The sequence below is a fragment of the Crocodylus porosus genome, unplaced genomic scaffold (genome assembly GCF_001723895.1).
Source record: "Crocodylus porosus isolate Cpor-Errol unplaced genomic scaffold, CroPor_comp1, whole genome shotgun sequence".
Classification (NCBI taxonomy): domain Eukaryota; kingdom Metazoa; phylum Chordata; order Crocodylia; family Crocodylidae; genus Crocodylus; species Crocodylus porosus.
The window spans coordinates 8,016,588-8,037,911 of record NW_017728912.1 but is presented as its reverse complement, the minus strand read 5'-3'; positions in this window follow the sequence as shown (position 1 = coordinate 8,037,911).

Sequence of the window (21,324 nt, the reverse complement as noted above, 5' to 3'; positions counted from 1 at the left end):
GGGGCAGGCAGCCTCATGCAGCTGGACAAGCACAGGCTGGGGCCAGTAGCCATTGCAGACTTGGGCCAGCAGCGGCACCAGGTTCTTCAGGGGTGGGTGAGTGGGGCCTAGCCCCATGGCTCTTTTCCCTCCCCTCACCGCTTTCCTCCGCTCATGGCCCATTTCTCTCCCCTCACAAACTCAGACTTACCTGCTTGGGGAAGGGTGGAGCGCACCTATGCCAATTGCATATATGCACATTTACTTTGCGTATAATGAATTTCAGGTACCAAAGGATCATCGCATAAGAGCGAATTCACATAAATCAAACCGGCATAGATTTCATAGATTTCATAGACATTAGGGCTGGAAGGGACCCTGGAGGATCATTGAGTCCAGCCCCCTGCCCCAAGGGCAGGAAGTCAGCAGGGATCATAGGATCCCAGCAAAATAAGCATCCAAATGTGTCTTGAAGGCATTCAAAGTGTGTGCTTGGACCGCCTCCGGCGACAGTCTGTTCCAAACCTTGGGGGCTCGATCAGTGAAGAAGTTTTTTCTTATGTCCAGCCTGAACCAGTCACAGTGGAGTTTGTGACCGTTCGATTTTGTCATCCCTTGAAAGTTTCCTGAACGTCATCTTTACTGACAAGGATCATTATCTTAAATAGAGTTTTTGGTATAATGGGTAGAGCTATTCATTATCCAGATGTATAAAAAACATACTCTCAAACTTTGCTTTCAGCACAAGCAAGTTCATTCTTAGTATTGCTTTCATGTCACATAACAGCAGTTAAGATGCACAAAATTTAATAGCCCAGAACAGGGGTTGTCAGCCAGGAGTACACGTACCCCAGGGTGTACTTGAGAAGGCCCTAGTGGGTATGCCTGGGCGGGCAGGGGCAGGCACTGCCCACCCAACTGGACATGGGGGAAGCTTGAACATGGTACTGCCACCACTCAGCATCCAGCCACGCACCACCACCCTCCCTCCATTCTCCACGTCCAGCCTCTGGATGTACACTGCTCCATGTCTGGCCACTGGGGGTACACCGATCCAAAAAGGTTGAAAACCCCTGGCCCAGAAGATGTGTTATAAAAGTGATGGAAGCCTAATTAAAAAAAGAGCTGTAGAATTTTTATCAACCCAACAAGGTTTGAATTTTTATGAGTATCCCAACATCATGAACAACAAAATGTATGAGTACTTGTTGCATACACTGTATTATGATGTATATTAAACTGTAATAAATATAATTAACATAAGCAGAGAACAATCATGCTTGTTTGGCACAAATGTTTTGTTTTCTTTCTATATAATATATCTCAGAGCAACACTGGTATACACTGGTCTTCCTTTTTAATAGTTGACTTCAATAAAGAATTTACCTGAGCCATTAAACATATGATAATTAGGCTCCGACAGCATAGTGCCCAGTGCTTTCCAGAACTGAGCTCTTTTGCATTACATCATCTTCACAATTAATATATGCTTTGCCATCTCTACACTCCCCATTCAACACCACTTCCACTGTAGGATTATTGAGAGTCAATTCAACCACCAGAGTTAGATCAACCTAATTTAAATCAGTTAGTAACTGTCCAGAAAAGGCCAAGTATTCCTGGAGTCCACCAGGACTCTAACCATTCAACCTTACCCAAGTATTCTTCTGATAAATCCCAACCTCCCAGATGGCAGGATCAGAAGTCATAAATCACTACAATGCTCCTGTGTGTTGTTTTTGGTGTGTTGGTGTTGTTCTTGCTTTGATGTGATAAAATCTTTTTTTAGTGAGACAATTCCTTCTAAGCATTTAGGGTGCTTGTACATGTGACAGGGTTTAGTTCTCCCTAAATTGAACTGGTGGGTTTTTAATTGGTAGGTTTTTAATTGTGTCATTTAAAAAACCACCAGTTCAATTTAGGGACTTCTGTGATGTCACGTGGCATCACATTACATCATGCACACCCCCACCCCTGATCAACTCACCTCCTCCTCCCTGTCCCCCAGGTTCCACAAAAAAAAAAAAAAAAAAAGTGGTGAGGAGCCTGATACTTTTTTTCTCCCAGAGCCTACCTGTGTCTCCTGCAGCGGGAGGAGAGGGGCGCACCGCTGGTGGGCTGAGGAGTCCCTGAGCTGCAGGGGACCCTGGTCTCCTCTCTGCAGCAGTGGCACCCCCCCAGGCAGCACCCACTCACTAGCACCAAGCCCAGGCAGTCCCAGGTGGGCTGCTAGCAGGCAGATGGAAGAACTGGGTCCTGCATAGCTCAAGCAAGCAGGCAAGCTCTGGGAGAAAAAAACATTTTAAAAGATCAGACTCCTCACTGCTTTTTTTTTTTTTTCCCCCTCAGTAGAGTCTGCCTGCACAAGCTGCTGCCAGATCATATAACCCCTGAGCTGCACAGGGCTCAGTGCTTCCCTCCACAGTGGTGGACAGCCCTGGGACTGCCTGTGAAGGGTGCTAGCAGGTAGGGACTGCAGCTGTGGAAGGAAGGTAGCAGGAGAGACAGATAGGCTCCAGTGAGCTGTGCACTATCCCTGCCACCTTCCTGCTGCCTAGGATCACCCAGGAACAGGCTGGCTTGTCACTGAGGCAGAGCGGCAAGGTGGCAGAAGGGTGGCTGGGTGTACTGGTGGTGGGAGAAAGTGATGGGGATGGTGCACAGGGCACTGGAAGCCACTGAGCCCAAGCTTCCCTCAGCACATCTGCTTCCGGCGCCCTGTGCACCTTTGCACTTTATGTAGCAAACTAAAATACCTCAGATGTGTTTTACCTTGCTATGTAATAAAGTCATGGCTCAAGCTGCTGTGTAGCAATGGTACAGAACCAGCACTGCGGTTCCAAACCAACCCTACAATAGCAGCACTGGCTCCCTGCCACTGATGCTATGGAGCCAGGCTGGGGCCATGCTTCATGTCCCAGATTGCACAAAGGACAGAGCCTACTGGCAGAGAGAGAAGGTTAGAAAGAGGATGGCAGAGTGAGAGATAGAGGAACAAGTGAGATGGGGAGTGGGGAGACAGGGGGCTGCAGGGGAGGAATGGCAGGGAATGCAGAGGCAGCGGCTACAGCTGCATCTCCGGTCCTAATCTCAGAGCCTCAGCAGCTGCCTCCTTTCCTCCTCCCTCCCCCGCCCCCAACCTCCTCTGCCTTGCAGGAGGGACAGAAGAAGAAAAGAGAAGCGTGCAAGACTAATATTTAATTACCAACTTAATCTAAGAATTCTTTCCAAACTATGCTAAACTTTTTCAAAGTTGTTAAATCTGCTAAACATGACTCTTTCCATAGATGCCAGCTGTGCCATCTCACCATATGAGGTTTCAGCCCTTGGAAATGTCCTGCTCTTCCAATGCAATAATATAATCCTGGTGTCACTAATAAGGCCTGCTGCAAGAATCCAATGGGAGAAAGATTCAAGTTGAATTCCTGAGGGATATACCCAAGAACACGCATATTTGCCGAAGATATCAGTGCTGTATTCAAAACCACGTTAGCTCTAGTTATTTCTTTCCAAAAAAATTGATAATAGGGCATGATAAAGCAGAACATGATAAAGTATTGCCTGCAATGCACTGCATCTCCAACATATATCTATTGGCAGTATATATTGATTTTTTTAATTTTAGAGTCATTTTTTTAACTTTAGAGGGAGGCAGTACAGACAAGAATGATCTTTTCTCATATAAGACAAGGACTAAGATCAATTGTCAATGCTCAATTATTGTGAATTGCTGGTTTCCACTGGGATTTTGTCATCTGGATACCTAGGTCTTCTCTTCACTTCAGTTGTAAATATTCTGCATGAGGGCTGTTATGTGACATACATTTATAGAGTGATGGCACAGAATGGAGAAGAGAAATAGATTTCAAGACAAAGAATAATACACCTGCAGTATTTGCTAAATGTAAAGTCTCAGGCCCAACCTAAATTTCTAATACTTGCTTCAACCACATATTTTGTCATTCAACTGTTTTCAGAAGGTCAAATTCATCACATAACTTGGGATCTAATATGATTTCCTACTAGAAGCTGTTCTATATGCACTTATCTATCCACTTCCTCAACATCAATTTGTGGGATACACGCTTCAGAGACGGATTAAGGTGTGTGTGTATGGTAGGGGGTAGGAGGTGGATGTGTGTATGGGATGGGGTGTGGGGGGCTATTGGTCTGTGTGTATGGTAGGATGAGGGGGTTGTGAAGGGGTGTGGCTGTGTGTTGGGGAGTACAGGATACGTTGGGGGATTGTGTATATGAGGGGGGTTGTGGGAGCAGGGTGTGGGTATGGTGGGTTTGTGGGGTGTGAGAGAGTGTGGCTCATCAGCAGGCAGGGGTGCTCAGGGTTCAGGTGCCCAGAGGAGCTTAGCTCTAGCCACTGCTCAACAAAGTAGTGAGAGGTGTATCCTCTGCTGGGCAGTCCTGTATCACCACTGCTCCCCGCACTCACTAGGCATGGGAGGGAAGCCCCAAGTGCTGGAGCCAGCTGCCTAACCTACCTCCCAGTGGAAGCTACCTGGGGCTCCCCTCCCATGCCAAACAGCCCTGGCAGAGAAGGCAGCCAGCTCCAGTGTGCAGGGCTTCCCTCCTGTGCCCAGTGAGTATGAGGGCTGCATGTGCACATGAGGAGCAATGGAGATACAGACAGCCCAAGCCACAGGCTGCACCCCTCACTGCAATGTGCAGCACTGGCTGGAGCCTTGCCCCACCATGTGCCTGCACCAGGCATGAGTGCTCTGAGCACTCTTGCCTCCTGCCACTGCTGCCACCACATGCTGGGGCTTCACACCATGGGTCCTAGTGTGGGGGGAGTTCCCACACCTCTCACCCTTCCTCAGCCCCACACACTGCCCACCCAAGCTCCACACTGCCACCCCCCTGGGCACAGGCTCTGTGCTGCCACCAGCCCCAGCCCCACACCTGCGATTCCATGCAGCTGCAACTGTGCCCTTGCCCCCATCCCCACCACTTCCCTACCTGCTGCCTGGAGCCAGCAGGAGATTGGTTAAGCTGAGCAGGTTGGTGGGGACTGCAACAGCAGCAGCCCCGCCTGGAAGCTGTGTGCTGGTGCGGCTGGGCCCTTCCACCCACAAGGGTGGCAGCGAGGTGCAGTAGGGTATGTTTGGGGTGTGTGCACACATAAGCGCCTCGTACCCACCTTTGTGGGAAGAAGCACAAGTAGTGGAAGGCTGGGGATAATGGAATTTAGCCCGGCCAAACACCGGAGTGGGTAGGGCCACAGGGCAACTCGGCCACGGGCTCTGGGTGGCTGCAGCTGGGGTGGGGAGAAGCGAACGCATAGCCAGGATTATAGACCTGCATATGGATCACTGCCCAGCACTGGCAGGCAAGTATCAGTCTACTCTGTGATGGGAAAGTGGTTGGGGGGGCAGATTGAGGCCCCCACATTGAAGGAGGGAGTGGGACAGAGACAGGGCTGGGGTGAATGGGGCCCCAGCTGAGCCAGGTTGTAGGACACTCAGAGTCCAAGCGGCTCATCAGGGGTGCAGGGGTGGGGTTTCTGCTGCTGTGCACACCCCAGGAGAGGCCCAGGGGCACGTACCCCCCCGTGTGTGTGGAACAGAGGCAAGCTATTGCTGCACACTGGGCTCTGCACCCCACTGCTGCTGCCACTGCCACTGCCTCCAGAGCTGCACAATGCCATGGGCCTGCCACTGCTGGTCTGCCCTGTGTCCCCTGCCCACCCAGCTTTGGGATGGCATTGCTTGGCTCTGGAGGCAGCTGCAGCAGGGCTCAGAGCTCTGCATGCTGTGCCAACCTGCCTCCATCCCACACACAGATCGGGGGGGGCACCTGTCCCCCAGGCCTTCCCTAGGGTGCACACAGGGGCAGAAGTCCTGAATAAGCTTCCCACGCTCCAAGCTTCTCATGACCCAGCCAGGCCAGGGCCCCATTTACCCCAGCCCTTGTCCCTGCGCCTCTGCCCCATTCCCTCCCTCAACACAGAGGCCTCAATCTGCCCCCGCCCCCATGGCACTTCCCTTTTCCCCACCCCTTCCCCCAAATTTACCTGCTAGGCAGGGCAGGGGGTGCATGGGCTCAGCCCCACCAAATTTTTTTTTTCCCTCTGCCTACGAGCAGAAGGTCTGGGTGGAGCACGTATACCACGGACAGGTTTTCTGCATACCACTGGTGGTGTACATACCACAGGTTGGAACATGCTGAGCTATTATATCAGTCATCTAGTACATAGCCCAGTTTATGAAGAAGATATGGTGATAATATTGCTGAAGGTTGGAAAGATGAAAACCACCCATTTCAATTAGTAGCTGACTCTTTTTTTAAGCAACTCAAGCTTAAACTCATCCTCTCTCCACAGATCCTGTTGAACATTTGCTTGATTTTAACACACTGCGGTTGGGGATTACACTGGATATGTAACATAATAGGCAAATTAAGTGAGAGTAAGACATTCATTTTTAACACACCCACGGAAGGATATTCCCAAATTGCTCCATTTATTCAGAATCTTTAATATAACATCTAAAAATCTTCTGAAAGTTTGGCAAACAATAACTTCAATATTTTTGGATATTTTAATGCCTGAATAAGTTATGTGTTCTGATTGCCGCTGAAACAGCCATTTGCTAAACACATCCTTTGCTGCATAGTCATTTAGTCCACATGATTCAGATTTAGCAAAATTCATTTTATAACCTGATAGATTGCTAAATTGGTTAATTAATGATAAACAGGATAATGCCAGATTTCAATGTCTCAGCTTTAACAATGTCACACCTATCTATGCATCCCTCACTGATTTCCCCTTCTCAAACATATGCTGCTTGCCTTCATTTTCACACCCTATCCTCACTCTATCTATCAGTCCTCAATAATCAGCAAGAAGCTGACTCCTGCATCTAGTCAGCCCATACCAGCTGTTTCTTTCCCCCATGTTTGGAAGGAACTCCTTGTAAACATCAGAAAAGCTACCTTGTTATCCTCCCTCAAGGTACCCCTTAAAACTCTCTTTTGCTGTAATGCCTATAAAACAGTTGACAAGAGTGAGGCTGCTGGTGTACTATGACTACTGTCTGTCATGCTGATAACAGTCACTATTTTTCCCTCGTGCTCCATTATCTGATATACTATTTCTGTTGTCACGCTTAGATTATAGGCTCTCAATGGCAGGAACTGCCATTTTGTTTTGTGTTTGTGCAGAATTTAGCACAATTCAGATCCCCATTTTTGAGCAGGACTCTTCAGTGCTATGGTAATACAAATCACAACAATGAAGATGCCTGGTTCTGAAAGCATACTACCATAGTAACTACCTTCAAGAACCCTGACTATATCAATCAAGACACAGGCTGCATACAAACATTCACAGAAGTTAGAGGGTGGTTAGATTATCTGCCCACCCAAAAAGGGCCAACCAATCTTAGTGTACCCAAGTTCAGACCTTTCTTTAGTAAGATGGACCAAAGTATGAACTGTACAGAAGTTTAGGACACTTAGATCAGTCTAAAAACTCAATCTAAGTGTACCTTGGTCTAGGCTAACTTAGCTCAGGTCCGGCAAGACCAATCTAACTGAACTTCTGTACAGTTCCCAAAGCAACCCTAAGGCTGGGAAATTCCAGCCTCTGGCCCCAGCCCCAGGACTGTGCTTTTCCTGCCCCCTCCCTGGCACCAGGCTATTTTTATCCCCCCAGACCTCTTATATATGGACCATTCTGCCTTCCCTAGCTCCCAACCCACCAAACCCTGCAGCCCACAAGCCACTCTTTGTGCCATTTTTATCAGCAATCACTGATGCTGGGAGCTGAGGAAGGAAGCTGGGGTGGAGGAAGGGGGCAGGGGGAATGGGGCACTAGGTTTCTGGGAGGGAGGTTATCTGGGGGTGGGAGAGGTCAAGGGTCTAAAACTAACTTCAGGTCCTGGGGAATGGGGGAGAACATTCCCTCATCCTCCAAGCCCCGCCCCACCCCAGATGCTTCAAGCCCCCCTGATCCTGCCAAACCCTTGCAGACCACAGAAACTCCCCTGGAACCTACCTGTCCCCCCCCAATCTCCCCACAAACTCCCCCCCACCTTCCTGATTCCCCTATGGGCCTTCTGAACATCCCCAGAGCCTGTTCCCCACCCCAATCGCCACCACCGCCCTCTAGCCTCCCATCCTGATTTACCTTAGATCATGTGGCTATTTTAATGTGATCTAGCCTCCCAAATATTCTTGTCACATTCTTGTTGCACAAAATATATATTCTCAAAAAGACTGCAATTTTCTGAAAAGAATTCTCAAGCTCTTCTTTAAAATAACATACACATGCAACAGCAAAATGATATAAAATATGGACATCTGGTAGTTTTAAAATACATACAGTACTGCATTCTTCACACCATACCATTAATTCCATCAGTTACTCTGCACTTCTCTCTGTTGCAATACAATTTTGATATGAAAAACTAAAACAATATGCTGCAACTCCAGTGATAAATATATATGAATGATAAAGAGATAATAAAAAGTAGCTTGTGTTTTTATAATCATTCACTTCTCTTACTTGTGGTACAGTAATTTCTCTTAGATTAGGGTGGTGACAATGTACTGCAGATACCTGCCAATGCTGCTTAAATGAATTTGCCTATTCAGGAAAGTTAAGGCATTGTTATGACAATTTTATTCTTTTCCGAATACAGGAAATCATTTAGGAGTTAATTCAATGCCCAATGAAGTCAACAGGAAATTGTTCATTAATGTCAATGAGCACTAGTTTGGGTCCTTAAATAATCTTATCGGCATTCTTAAGGAAGCAATCTTTATTTAAAGAGTACCATATCCTTCACTTAAAAAGCAGGGAATTGTAGAACTTCATATTAACTATAATGTAACTATAACTATAATGTAACTACAAGACTGAGCTTTACTAGAGTTCTGGTTTACAGAACTTCAGGTATTTGGAGAGATGAACCATGGTGCTAAGAGGCTAGGCTCCTTTAATGACCTCCCCACATCTTTAAACACATCCCTTATCCCATAACACTACTCCTTCTGTGTTAAGATTATGTGTTCCCATACTAGAAAAGAACAGAACAAAGTCAGAAAGAAAAGGGAAAGTTGGTCTACTGTCAGAACCCAGGCTTATCTCAGCAGCTCCCTATTTTTAACTCAATTGCAAACGATATCTGTGATCAAAGGGCCAGAACCCCTGGAGGAGCTTAAACGAACAGCATGGTGGCCGGAATTCTTCCTGATGATTTGTAAGCAGGAAAGGACTTTTGACATGAAAGACAGCTTAAACAGCACAAGAATAGCAATAAACCAGCTGTAAAATGCTTAACATTGCCCTTGAACTAATGCAAATTGTTCCAAACAATTTTTCCTTTTTTTGCAGTTGCTGGATGCCCTGCTGGGGCATTTAAACAGTCACATGCTCACCATACAAAAGCTTCTATAAGTGGGAAAATACAGTGTACTAATGTGTTTAGAATAAGGGAACCAAACAACTTCCACAATTCAGATTTCTGCTTTCCTTCTCTTTTGTTTGAGAAAGAATTCATTAATGATAGGCTTGTTTTGGATACTGACTAAGCTTTCAGACAGCGGTGCTGAAGGGTAATTTATTGGCTTAAAAATACTCAAATAAGCACTGAAGACATGGTAAGCCAATTAAATATTCTGAAATAGATGAGTTTGTTCATTCTAAGTATGTTATCTCCTTAAAGATTGTCACTGTTTACTTTTTGTTTCTCCTATAGTAAAAAAAGAACAGCAATAAAATGTGTTTCAACAAATGATGTTTCAAGGGAACACTCTCTAACATAGTTGCTTGCCATCCGAAGAAATTAGAGCACAAGCCTTATAGAAGCCTTTAACATCTACTTTGAAAGCAACATTCTCTTTTGGTACGAATATAATAAACAGTTTTGATTTCAAACAAGGACACATGCTATTATAATCGACAATCAGTTTTACTATTTCCATGTGTTCCAACAAGGAAAAAATACATGGCAATTAGAAATAGGAAAGACCTATGAGATCACCATTTCAATTCCCCTTAAAATAGAGATTATATACCTCTCAGATTAGATCAGAAAAGAAACACCGGTTGATAGAATCTAGTTGTGAGTTTTCATTTGTGTGTTGGGGGGGTGGGCAAGGGGGGTTAATAGTTTCAGATATACCCATCCTTAAATCTCACTGCCAACTTTTTTAGTTTTATAATCACATTTTGTAAATCATTTTTCCCCATCATAATGATGCATATGAAAGATTCATATTTAAAAAGTGGAAATGGATTAAGGCCTAAATTCAAGAAAACATCATTACTCGGGAACACCAGCACAGCACCTATGTATGAAACCCGTGCCTAGAGCCAGATGTCTTATATCCCAGTACTTCAAATACAAGGCCATCTTCTGCCCTGATATTTTGAGAAAAAATTGCAGGATCTGCCCATTAACCAAGCCTATTTGGCTCAGATATATCAATAGATCCATTTTTGGTGATGTTTTGGCCAGGCCCAACTACTCTCCGGATATTGTTTCTCGAACTATTTCAGCAATTTTTGCTTAATGTTCTGTATAAAGCCACAGAGTGAAGAGTTGCACGGAAACACAAAAACACAAATAAAAAGATGACCAAAACTTTACTGAACCTCAAAAATGGTTCAAATTAAATTTGGTTGAAGTCTCAGTTGATGATTCAGATCAGCATGTTTGTAATGCAAATTACTTTATCCACACTGAGTAAAAATATAAATGCCTCCGCCTCTTGCTGTTCTCTAGCTAAATCTCTTTAGACTTTATTGTAAGTTTTGTTTGAGTAAATCTGCAAATTAGGCTTCTAAACTGCAAATTAGATGGTCTTTTCAATCTGTTCTTTTCTGTCTAGTTTTATAATAATCAATATGTACAAAATGAATAGAAATTTGCAAAGTCCAGTTATACTTTACACAGCAAAAGATAAATTTAACAGCCCTTCTCTTTATCTATGTTTATCTTAAGACTAATTTTTCAGCTGAGTTAAAGGTTAATAACACTGTTATTTCATCCATTGCTTCGATTTAATAAAATCAGTGGGGCATAACATTCTGTAAAACCAGGCAGTAGAGGAAATAACAGTAATGTTAACTTCTAACAAAAATGTAATGGTAATTGCCCCAGTCTACTTTTAAAATTAATACTTTTTGTAGTCTTTCAAGTGGCACAAAAAAAAGCTTCCTCTCCATGATCTAGGCAACTATCAGTTTTTGAGATCAAGATGCCATCTGTTCCCAAACCTAATGCTCATTTTTGGGCTATTGCAACATAATACATGAAGATCTCACATTAGAAAATAATGTAGGCAGATATTTTAAAATAGAAATTATAAATTAATGCCCTCCATGTTATTAATGTTTAAAGCCAAAGGAGATTTTACCAACTCTTTTATGTGCAAGACTTAAATAGAGAGACAGAGAGAGAAAGCAGCAAGTTCAATTAAAAATAAACTGAAGACAAAGAAGCGACTCTAAATTTACACTGCAGTAACTAAAATGGGTACTAGTCCCTTTCTGTTATTTTTAGTCAAAAGGTAAGCTGCTAATACAAGTTCTTTAGTCTAGGGGCATATCCAAGGGGTACAGCACCATGGTAGCACCAAGGGTCCCTTTTGGTTCTTTGGCACATGCACAGTGAGCTCTGAGCTCACCAGCATGTCAACACAGTTCCTACCGAATGCCGTGAGATGCCGTGAGCTCTCTGAGCAATTTGAACTTACCAGCTGAGCTGCACAGGCTCAAGCTAGGGTGCTTGCTTTCATTCAGCTCCAGAGCCCAGAGTGCAAACATCGCCACCATCTGTCATCCCCTCTTTTTCCCTGCTGCTGAATTCGGGGTTGGGAATGGGAGGACAAACAAACAGTGGCACCATTCACCGCCTGGGTTCAGGAGCTGTGTAAAAGCAGGGGCTCTACCCCACCCCCCACCAAGCCTCACAAAGTCAGTCACACCCCTGACCCCAGCCCTGAATTCACCCATGCCTTAAGTCACCTATATAGCCCCACTAACTAAAATTTTGTTTTAAATTATTTTTAAAAGGTGCTACTAAATAATTCATTCTAATTTTAATTTTTAGCTAGTATTAAAACACTTAAGCTTACATATTGATGTTATGCTTCCAAATATTTTGTCCACCTTTGTTATGTTCTTAATAAAACAGAAATGAATCATAGCTGCTTTGCTACTGGCTCTTCAATTTATGTCGTGCAAAGTGATACACTTAAATCCCTATGTTCATATCCATGTAGGTTTAGCAGGCCTGTAGACATGCAGGATGCCTGCTCCAATGCACTGAAATTAATCAAGTCTGCTGGAGCATGCTAATTAGCTCCAGCAGCCTCAGCATCTCATGCATTCAGCATCCCCTGAATGTTTAAAGCACCCACCACCATTTTGAACCATGGGACACTGAATACGTGAGACACTGTAGGTGCTTTAATTAGAACAGCTCCTGAGAGCCTCTCTAATTAAAGTGCCCCTCACCCATCATGTAAAGACACCCAATGTACACTAGTTAAATAACAGTCAGAAAAATAAGCGTTAAACACAGTGGGACAAATTCTGTTCTCAAATGTTTGCATAGCTCTGATTAGCTTCTAAAGGAGTTACACACTTTGTACTGCCAAACCTAACTATCCAAAAATGATGAATCAGGCCTCCCAAATAATAAGATTTGCTTTAAAATTATTATATATTTAGACAAACGTTACTTCACTTTAAGATTTCTTCTGGTATTTAATTCTTTAAGGCTGGTGTTTGAGATTTTTTCAGCTAGCATAAAGACTAGAAACCTACTTTAAAAAAATTGGAGTAATAAAATGAGTGCAGGAGCTGGTGAAAATTTAGGAAAATGTATTGCAAAACTCAAAATCAGGAGACAACATTGCACATGGTTTTCAGCAGCTACTTTTGAAAACCAATCAATATCAGGAGAAGAATCTTACCACCAAAGCCCAGACACTTAATGGAAGCATGCCATGACAGAAAGTACTGTCAGAGCTGCAGAAACATAGGTTGCAAACACGGAGGCAGTCTAGTCAAGAGTCAATGTCTCCAAATATATGGTATTAATATTTTCTGTGTATACATGTGTGTATATGTGCACATGAGTGCATGTGTAGAATGTCTCTCTTTACATGCAGAACACAGTTCCTGATCCTATGTCTGCTCACATAGAAAGAAAGCAGACATGGCCCTCAGAGATCAAAGTGAAAAAAGTTAGTATAGTACTTATAGTAAAGTGCATATGAGTGTAAAGCTACTACATAATTTTGTGTCCATAGAACAATAACCCCATCAATACATGCCCTGCTGTACTAGTGTCAGTTGTGCAGCTGACACTGTAAAACTAAATAATGTACTTACTCAAATACAAGAAGAGGTCCCATTGCTCCCCCCCCATCAGAATGGGGGAGAAGTCCCCCATTTTATCTCTGCATACAAGAAAATCTCACTAAATACATTATCTATTGTTAAACTACAGCAAAAAAAGATCATGTGCTCAGTAACGGAAACCAACTATAAAGCTGGTTAAATACAACCACCATTGGGGATGAGTATAAAACACATGGCCCACACTGGACAAAAATATTGATGAAAACATACCACACAGATCAGTCAGTGCAATCCATCTGAATAAGGTATAGTGCTCAGTACCCCATTGCACTCAGTACCCCTCAGCACCAACCCTTTTTCAAGTCATGATGAACCACTACACTGAATACATTTCAACTTCCACTTCACTTCCACAGCTGAGCTGTACCTCTCTTTCCCATTTACAGTGATTTCTGTTTCTTCACCACCTCTAAATGTCCAGCCAACATCCCCAAACAGGGCCTCAAACAGTTCATCCAGAATCCCTCAGTCACGCTCTCTCTCAGCCAGTGTGGCCCCACCCTCCAGGAGGCAGAGCTGGACCAGGTTGCCCTAAACCTCATCTGCATATACATTTTTGGAGGATCCCAGGACTCATGACAAAAACACCCAGTTCCAGTCATGGATCCTTTGTGGGGGAGATCTGAAGTACACATACATCCTGAGCAGTGCTGAGCTGTGAGATTACCATGTGTTAAGATGCTGTTGTCCCTGCTGGGGCCCAGACCAGTGAACTATATGGTAAATCATGAACCTTTTGGCTTTGGACTAATAGGCATTGTTTCTATTATATATAAGTAGATACAAACTTGCTGCTTAAAAGTGTATTTATGGAGTACCTATGCTCAAACTTGCAGCAGATTCAGAAAAAGTAAAATGCAACAATTCTGGAAGAACTAAGTCTATGAGTACCTGTAGTAATTTGCCTGTATGAAAATTACTACAGACATGTTTATTTCAAAGTCAGTATTTTCAAATTTGTGTCTCACTTCTTTTTGCTTAGGGAGAGCAGGGTCCAATAGTATGGGGTAGAAGAAGGAGATGCAGGGGAGGGAATTGCGGGGGGAGGGCAAGTGAGCTACCTGACCCCCACCAGATTTATTTTTCCTGCTGTAGCAGTGGGAAGGGGAAAATTCAAGGAAAAAATCAAATAATTAGATTCTATAGCTGGAAAATTATAAAAAAATTACCATTTTTCCATATATAGCATCTAATTATTCTGTGGCATCATCTAATACTCAAAGCCATCTTATAGTCAAGTAAATATGGTAAGTCTACTCCTTTTGCTTAGATAATCAAAAATATACAGCCATTAGAGTCAACTTTTCTCCAGGAAAAGGTAGACAAGGTTCAGGGACCTATATGCATATACATATAAGTCCCTGAAACATATATATATATAAGTCCCTGAATCATTGCTTGAACAAATCTTGAAGCATATTGGTCTAATTTGCACAGGGATGATTGTCACTTATTGTTTGAACAGTGGCTGGCAAGTCTGAATGTGAAGAAACTCCATAAAAATGCTTGAGGGAGCCTCCACAAGCCCATTTTAGGCAGTAGTTTCCATATAAAGAAAAACAGACTGGCTGAGAATGCCTGCTGAGTCACAGATAAATAGATTTACAAAATGGAGCTAATATTACTGCAAGCATTCTTAGAAACATTCATATTTTTCAACAGACCTTTTTTGTATGTGATTGGCAAAAAATGACAGCACTTTGCTGACCAACAAAATTCAAACCTGCATTCCAAAGTGTGTATGGCCATCTAAAAGTGAAAACTGACTATCAAGACTACAAGTTTCAGAGTAATGACAGCCTTCCCATTCAGACTTATTTTCCTGCAATCCTCTAGGCATATTTTGTCAGTGTCTAAATTTTTTATACACATACTGCTCAGTAAAAGTAATAAATATGTCTATGTATAATTTAATATTCTATACAAACATCTATGCAAATTAGGCCTATTCTGATTGCTCATAAGGACCTGAATGCTGCAAAACTTGAGACATCATCAATTTACCTTGTCATTGGGTGCATCTACATATGCAATAAACACCAGAGCAGTTTGTATCAGAGAAAATTGTTCCCAGGCACAGCGTCCGCACGTGTGCCCGGGACAGCAGCAATCTGAGCTAAGGCAGAGCAGCCCGGGGCTGGCAGAGAGCAAAGGGGGTCAGCCTCAGGTGGCAGAGTGGCTGGCTGGGGAATGAGGGTGCATAACCTGTGGAGCTGAGTAGCAGGCAGCACTTTAGCACCCTTGTGCCCCAGCAAGCTACTGTCACCATCTACACATGCACTTCAACACAGTTACTTATTCGACCATAAAATAGCACTGCCAAGAACAGTGCTATCTTACAGTGGAGTTAATTTATTTACTGCACTCTAAGACATGTGGAAATGGTGCTGCTTTACTGCAGAGCTAATGAGTCGACTCTGCAGTTAAGTGCACATGTAGATGCATCCACTATGTATTTTCTGTTTTATTCTGCTTCTCACTATGGCAGTACTGCTGAACATTGAAGAAACAATACTTGTCTCTGTTACATTGCTGTTACATTGTAGATTTTTAATCCAGATACATTTTTGAGAGAACAGAGGTGTTTTGGACAAGGGATCTGATGAAGTGCCCCTTTATCACGGTTCAAAATTTTAACAAGCCTAAATGCAGTGCATGTGTCTCTGAACCAATGGAAATATTTTACTATCTTTGATTGAACTAAGGAAACAGTTGCATGCCAGTGAGCAAATTAAAATCACAATCTTTCAGGACAATTACTTTATCAGCAAAATCCTTGAATTCTGATCTCCTCCAACTCTCTTTAGCTGCATATACTAGATATAGCTACAAATTAAAAACACCTGATGGCCAAGAGCTCTGAGTCAGGTTACAGCAGTTAGCCTGTAGATGAACTCCAACAATATGCTAATTGCTATGGATGATCAAACATGCTGTAGGATATCCTTAACTGGGAACATGAACTGCATTTCAACAACTGTATATGTGATTTGAATCATGTGCATCAGCAATCAATGAGGAAAGAGCAGGTTGCAGTACAAGTCAATAACTGCACTAATTTGGGTATTACTTACTAAAGATGATGTTTGAGGGGTAAATGAAGCGCACACACACAACAAAAAATAACTGTTGGCAGTTCCTGCAGGGAGGCCAAAAAGAGCACTGAGAATGAGCCACCTTTTACAGCCTTGTTTATGGCCTTTCCAAATTTCTCTAAAGCAGTTTAGAAAAGCCCGATAGCTGCTACCCAGGACATACCTGATGGGGAAAAACACTGAAAACTTCTATTTCCAGTGCTGCCCAGCCAATAGTTTTCAAAGCATTAAATTCACTAAATTTTTCTCTAATAAGGGAAGGCAGCACAATTCTTCTCTCTTGACATTTATGATGGCTGCAAAGTGGAAACAATCAGTACTTTGTCAACACCCAACTTTCAACCTGACCTTTTATTCAAAATTATATTAGGGGGCTGAACTAGAACACGCAGAACATTTGGAAACCAGCTGGATTTATAAATGGTAAAATTTCCTCAATTCTCTATCCCTGTAAGGACAAGTTTGGACCAGTTTCCCCAGACGTTTACTCGCCAAAGCTCTAGTAAGGATATCAAGAGAATGTCAGCATTACAAAGTAACTTTTCCAAAAATGTCACACAGATCTGTGCACAAAACGCAAGCCTCCACTCCCTGAAAACATGACTTTATTTATATGCCGGATCAATGGTCCTGTTACATTACAGCTTTCCAGAAGCTTATGAAACTTCTTCTGAAATTCACTTTTTTCCTCCTTGTTACCTCTAAATGCAGTTTCACTGAAAAAAAAAATCACACCAAATCTTCTTTTTTTATTGTTTTATCTGAAGGCCTCCAAATAAACAGAGATCCAGTTGAAAACTTATGTCTAATAGCTTCTGTATATACCATACTTCATTAACAATCCCTCCCCTTAAAATAACTTGAGGAAGAGGTCTTACTGCTTCACTTTTTAACATTTTAAGAAAAAGTTTGTAACTTCCCCAACTAATCATGACTACTTTGGACCCTGTAAGCCTTCACTGTTCTCAAAATCTGTAATGAGCATTTGATCATTATAAGCCTTTGCATAGTTGGTGCACTGGAATCAAGATTGTCTTTACATTCCATTTTGAGAAGTTTCTTCCCCTCTACCCTGTACTTTTCAAAGAGCAGAGTTTTGGAAAACAGGGCCCTGCTGGATTTTTCTACAAAATGTAACAAGAACCAAGTCCCAAACAAGCATTTTATTGAATAGAATGATGATATGCTGTCAACATTAAAGTATCAGCATTGTACTCTGGCAGGTATGAGAGAAGGCATCCCATTACACCGATTGTGAATATGCCCCATACTTTAATATACCTGCAGTTCAGTAGTAAATATACAGTCACCCAAGGAGACGAGGAACTACAGCTGATTTTTCCATTAATTTTGTTGGCTGGTTATTCTGAGTCTGACATTTTGACCTTTTGTTCTTCATGAATGTAACCCTGCATGTTCCTATGTAGTCAGCTTGGACCGACTGAAAGCAGTTACATCTGGATGTGTGCAGTGCTTTTAAAACAATTCACCCTTTCCAAAGCCTACCTCTACACCCACCCTCCCCTTCTGCCAGGTTGGGAAACACTGTGGCCTAGCAGTTTATGAGAGTTGAGAAAACCACGTCTGTATAACACAATGCAACAGATAGATGATATATACAGTGCTACATGACAATACCCGATTGTAAGCATCTCTCATTAAAACCATTGCCTACATCTAGAAGGGCAACACTGCAGAAATGCTGGCTACCCATTCGATTAGAAGTTGAATCTATGCTGTATAATCATAATGGAAAAAAGACTTTGTTGAGATACAAAATCATATAAGATTACCTTTGGCCAAGTTTGGAGTAATCTACATCAAGAAGCCTTCAATTAAAAAGAATCACAGGTAACATATCTAGAAGGGACCTCAAGAGGTCACCTAGACTATCCCTCTGCCCTGAGACAGAACCAGCTATACCTAAAATACACTTGACAGATGTTTATGTAAGCTGCTTTTAAAAACCTCCAGTGATACAGCTACTACACCATCCATATGTAGTCCACTCAGTACTTAACTATCCTTACAGTTAGAAAGTCTTCTTGACATCTTTGAGGCAGTAAATAAACTCTGGGCTGACAAGCAAATATCTTATATAGCAGTTTCAAAAAGCAAGACGGAGAGCAAAACAATAAGGGGCAATTCAAAATTAGATTAACATAGACCACATTAATCTGAGAGACTAATTTTATTAGAAAATTTTGATCCTAAATGTCAGCTGCATATTATAGCTGCTGATAATGCTCCTCAAGCATGCTTGAACTTCCCTAATCAAAACTGGGAAATTATAACTTTGAAAAATATGAACAAACATTAAAGACCATCCCTGAAGTAAAAGTGAAGTAACAGTTCAAAATGTATTCATTTTGTATGGCTTCTATTTCACAGATAGGTAACAGTGTTGCTGACAAGATTATAACACACTTGTTAATATTTCTATATTACATTAAATTATAATAACATATATTATTATATAACAATGCTAAGCATGTTCCAAGCACCTTTCCCTTTTCAGGGGTCTTACTCTGAGTATACTCTTATGACCAAATACACATACTGCAATCTCCTATGTGTTGAAAGATGGCTTGAGGATCCCACTTCTCCTTGGATGCAAATTATATATTCTCTTCTCCACTCCCATTCTAATGCTTTCCATGGGATGACCATTTCCATCTCCTATGATCTCCTGCATCCTCCTCATGCCAAGCACCCATCTGCCAAGGTCATCTATTCTCAAAGGTGCTCTGCAGTTCCTAGAATACTCCTACAGTTACATGCATCTTTGCACAAGTAAAAAGACAATGCTGTGCAACAGTAATGACTCTACTGCTACTTATTTTATGCTCAATTATGCGTATTTTTAAAATAAATCTCTACCAGCTATTCTAATAAGAATTCTGCAGATAAATATATTAATATAGTAGGTTATGCATCAATATGCTGAGATAGTAACTTCAATGAAAGAAATCCAAAAGTTACCGCACCAACTGATAAAACACAGATACTGTAATTTATGGTAAACTGAAAATTAACCAAACAATTTTTTACTTATCCAGAAAAAATGTTTAGACTGTTTAAAACTTTCTGAAGAATGTCAGAATGAAGTCTGTAGACAATTTGATAAATTATTAGCGACACAATTAACTACCAGTGGGTGTGTCTACATGTGCATTAATGTGCAGCAATAAACTCCAGCACTTATTGTACTGGAGTTTATCACTCCTAGGCGTGCCATTTGAATGTGCACCCAGGACCGCAGAACACTGAGCTGGGGCAGAGCAGCCCTAGCTGGCCAGCCCAAGGCTGCCTCAACCCCGGTCAATGTGCTGCAGAGGGGCTGGCAGCCAGCAGGCAGGCAGCCCCAGCACCAAAACACCCTCATGCCCCAGCAGCTGCATCAGCGTCAACACATGCACTTCCGCAAAGTAAAAAACTCCGCATCTGGATAATACTTGTATTTACAAGTGGAGTGTATTACTGTACAGTTTATTATTGCTGTGGCGTTTATTTCATGGTGTACAAGTCGACACAGTATATAAGTCAACCCCATATTTCTGATTCAAAAAATTAGGATTTTAATAAATCCAGCATATAAGTTGACCTAACTTTCTGGTTCAGAAATACAGAGTCAACTTATACCAGTCCCTACACACCCTCACTGTGGGCAGAACACCCAAGGGGTGGACATGTGTGAGACCAGGACCACCAGAGGGGGCTGGGGCCAGGCTTGACACTTGACTAGCATGGCCCAGGAAGCAACACTCACAGGGGCTGGGGCTGGGGCTGGGGCCAGGCTCGGCATTTGCAGGAGCTGGGGCCAGGTTTAGTGTTTGGCTGCCACAGCCTAGGCAGTGCTGCTCACAGGGGCCGAGGCCAGCGCTGCCTGGGCTGTGCCAGCTGAACCCCGAGCCTGGCCCCAGCCACAGCCCCTGCAAGAACTGCAATAGAGGCAGGTGAGTCAGGCAGGGGGCAGGGAAGGCAGCCAGTTCCAACATGCGTAGCTTCTCCTGGTGACATGCAAGTGCTGGCAATACTGCATACCATGGGACAGTAGCACCTGCACAGGCCATGAGCACCTGCCACCTGCCGGGAGCTCTGCACCATGGGGGGACTGTGTGTGGGATCCACCTTCCTTCAGAGCCCACACACAAACACCCTCCCGTATACTGACACCCTGACCACCTAAGCTCCATGCTCCTGCCAGCCCCCCGAGTGCAGGCTTCATGCTTCTGCCAGCCTCAGCCCCACACTCTGAGCTGTAATACCCCCACCCCTGCCACTTCCCTACCTGATGCCCTGAGTGCTACAGCAGGGAGAAAAGGAGCTGCTGGTTGCCAGGGAAGCCAAGTACCCCAGCACCTGCAGTAACAGCAGCGGCAGCCCTGCCCGGAAGCTGTGTGCTGGCCAGGCCAGGCCCTGGACACAGTGTATAAGTTGATGTGGAAACTTAAGGTTCAATATTTAGACTACAAACCTTGACATACATATACATATACATATACACACATATATTAGTGGTGTGCAAAACTTCACTGGCCATTTCAATTCAACAGTGTTTCAACTTATTTTGAGGTTGAAACAGCAAAATCAAAATGAAACAAAGGGCACTGAACAGCCTCAAAACAAAAACAGGCTAGTTGAAACATTTCAAAAGTTGAAACGTTTCAAAAGTCAAAACGTTTCGACCATAGCACTGGGGATGGGAAGTCAGTCCAGCTGAGCTGACTTCCCATTCCCAGCACTAAATCAGGTGTGTGGGGGGGGGTAGGGGGGAGAGTCAGCACAGCTGGGATGACTTCTTATTCCTGGCACTAGATTGGGCTGGGGGTGAGGAGTCAGTGCAGCCAGGCT